Source organism: Condylura cristata, unplaced genomic scaffold (assembly GCF_000260355.1).
Source record: "Condylura cristata isolate star-nosed mole 26May11 unplaced genomic scaffold, ConCri1.0 scaffold00048, whole genome shotgun sequence".
NCBI classification, from domain to species: domain Eukaryota; kingdom Metazoa; phylum Chordata; class Mammalia; order Eulipotyphla; family Talpidae; genus Condylura; species Condylura cristata.
Window position 1 is genome coordinate 2,608,884 of NW_004567149.1, and position 3,297 is coordinate 2,612,180.

Consider the following 3,297-nt stretch of genomic DNA (forward strand, 5'->3'; position numbering starts at 1 on the left):
AAGCGGCTTTAGCTTCTCAGTACAGTGCTTTAACCCGCTGCGCCACCAGGGAGGAGCAGCTGGCAAGTTCCTTTAACGCGAAATATATATATTTTAAAGATTTATTTGTGCATACAGAACTGGGGTACAGGCCAGAGGTGCAGGGGCGGTTAGAGGGTGCACCAGAGACAGCAGGGAGCAGAACAGGCAGATCGACAAAATACACTGCTGAGGGGAGCAGTGGGTGGATCAGGAGAGGTCTGCCGCGCCACGTGGATCAGCTCTGGGGCAGGCAAGGTGGAACTCATGCGGAAGTGGTTTTCTATTCTAAGTGCTGCGCTTTAGCCCACTGCGCAACCAGGGAGGGCCTAAAGTGAAATATTTTAAGCCAAAATAAATTCCCCCTTTCAAAAAAGGGGGCGTATTTTAAAAAAAAATTCTTACAGGTCCTTTAAATGCTTCAAGCTATTCCCAAAGAGAATTTTTTATACCCCATTTTTAAATTTGGTTGGTTCTTAGCAAACATTCAGGTTATGGTGCTTCTGCCCTGCATGGTGTGCAGGCCTGGCCAGAGTAAGGCGAGTGTGGAAATCCCACAAGTGTGTAAAGGGTGTTTCATGCCACAGTCTTTTCCGGTGCCTGTGGAGTCTCAGCTGAGAAGATTTGCGCTCCAGGATTTGAAAGCAAGTCACTTGCCAGGATTTACATTGATGTGTGACAAGTTGACTTGGACACACGAGCTTCATTCTGTTCTGTTCTTTGTTTTTTCCTTTCTGTGAAGGAAATTCACTAGCCCCAGGAAATCTCTTTACATTGATATATACAAAATTATATGTTTGAAGTATGTCACCCCCATTCATAATGTCTTCTCCTCCCCATAGGTGTGTACTGTCCCTGGGAAGCTGGAAGGCTCGGACCTCGAACTCAAGTCTGGTCTCACTGTGGTTGTTTTTAAACTAAAGCTATGCAAAGCTGTGGATTAAACGGTAAATTTCTAAATTAAAAAGAAGGGAAAATGTTTTACCTGGATTTAAAAACTAGGAGAAGCATGGGCTCAGGCCAGAAACCATCCCAACCCTCACTCAGCCAAAACAGAGTGACCTTCACATTAACACTCCAAATGCTGCTGCTCCGCCCGCCTGCCTGACTCCCAGGAAGCCGTATTCTCACCTTAAATGTTTTCCCATAATCACAATGGGATTCTGAAGTGTTAAAAATAACATTACCAGTTTTGTTCACCTCCCACGCGCAGGAGGCAATTTCAGCAATGACATTTCCATCAGCTTCAGGTGACTGGTTCTGATAATAAAAGAGACTGCACATTATAGAAATTGTGATAGGAATTAATATAATGAATAGTATGGTCAACTCTGATTTTTCCACCAAAACATGCACAGTTGTATGAATTAGTTTACTTTCTTCCTAGTGCTTTTTAATATTCTTATTTGTGTGTAAGGTGATGCCCAGTTTGAGAATTACAAAATGAACTCCCACTAGCCAGGTCAAGAGACAGAAAATCACTACACGGCATCATCTTCCCTCAAAAGTGGGCACCAATGTGACTTTCATCACCAGTACTTCCCCTGCTCTTCATTCTGTCACCTAAGGATGAATCGTGAAATGTTTAATTCAGACATGATTTTAATTTTGTGTGGTATTTAACAGTTAAATAAATCACGTTTATTTTCTGTCTTAGCACATTCAGCAACATGTAAGCAAGATTAACCCACATTATATGATGCAGCTACAGACTAACTTCACTGTTTATCATAGTCCAGCTGAGGCAAAGTAATAATTTTTCCATTCTCGTCTTCATACACATATAGCTTAGAGAGAGTAATTATATTATCCGGGGTTTTATATTCTACTTTTATATTATACTTTTAATCATTCTTATCTGTTTTTAAAAGCATTCCTAGGTTATTTTCAAAATATAGAATGCTTGTTTCTATTTTAAAAACAAAATGTTATAAACTTTGAGATCTCTGCAGAAGGGAGGTGTGCATGTATTTTCTCAGGAGTGCATGGGCGTATATATTCCATCCCGTCCTCACCTACACCCCCTCCCATCCGGCTCTCTCCAGCTTTGGGCACAAACGCCCCTGCTGTCACCCCGCCCCTCTGCCCGGCCCCGCCCCTTCCCGGCCTGGGAACTGGCAGCTTTATTCTGGGACCCTGGACACTGCTGCTTCTCGCCACCAGACGGCGCCCTCTGGCGTTTCCTGCACTGTCACCCACGTGGCCGTGTCCCTCCCCTCCGCCCTCGATCGTTTCTCTCCTTTTCCTTTACCAGCTACTGCATCCTTAATGATTCTGGCTCCTCCTGTTGACCTCGCTCCTTGCCCCTTTTCAGCCCCCATTTTCCTTGGCCATGAGGTCCTGTCACCACACAGCTTGTCCCACATCCCTGCGGCCCACCAGGCAGCGTCCTCAGTACCCCCTGCCTCCCTACACCCCTTGAGCCTCCCTTTCGCCGGCCCCAACCCTGTCCCCTCGCACCTCAGGCTGCCAATTTCCCACAGAACAAACCTGCTCCACGAGGTGACGCCCACGTCGTATTTCTGCACTTGGGACTTCAAAGCAGTTTCCATTCCCCCTGAGTCCTCAGTCACTTAACGTCATTCATGAGTGGCCCCACCCTTCATTATTATCCGCGTGACCTCTTACCCTCGTCATCCTCTTTGGCGCCTCACTTTGTGCTTTGCCAGCTCAGCCTTTACCAACCCAGGGGCACAGGCATCACTCTGCAGTCTTCCTGCATTACCCCTCCGGTCCACAAGACGGCGCGCTCAGTCTCTGGCCACCGTCTTTTACTGCAGGAGCCTCTCCTTCCTCCGGCCACTGTCATGGCGGCGCCCAGAAACTTTCTGCTTTCCCTGTTACCAATCCGTAACACAATATGGCGCTTTCCATGTCACCTGCCCTCTGTGGCCCCAAACGGCTTTTTGCCCCCATTAATAACAGGGCCAGAATACTGTCAAAATTGTTATCCGTCCCAAATGGCTACGGAAAGAAGTTACTGGGCGCATGGCAAAGTCTTGGGAACAGGGGTGTTAACGTGGAAAATCGCGTTGTAAGTAAAGAAGTAGCAGGAGGAAGGAGAAGCTCTTGTGGTAAAAGAAGGCAGCAGGAGAGGAGAGCGCCGTCTTGTGGACAGGGGTGGATAAGGCGGCAAGAACCCGGGATAAGCTCAGCGCCAGTGGGCGTGGTCAAGGGCGGGGCGCAAAGGGCACAGTGAGGCAGGAAGGGGAGCCGGCGGGGCGGGGCCAAGCACGGAATAATAAGGGGCGGGACCAAGCATCAAGCACGGAATAATAA

General features: G+C 47.6%; 1 long non-coding RNA gene across 1 annotated transcript in view; it reads left to right on the top strand.

Annotated features, from left to right (window-relative positions):
- LOC105854527 overlaps positions 1-1,700 on the top strand; it is an 8,017-nt gene extending 6,317 nt beyond the window's left edge. Inside the window, exon 3 of the long non-coding RNA XR_001146190.1 lies at positions 861-1,700. This is a non-coding gene — a long non-coding RNA (uncharacterized LOC105854527). The remainder of the gene's footprint in view (positions 1-860) is intronic.
- Positions 1,701-3,297: the final 1,597 nt, after the last annotated feature.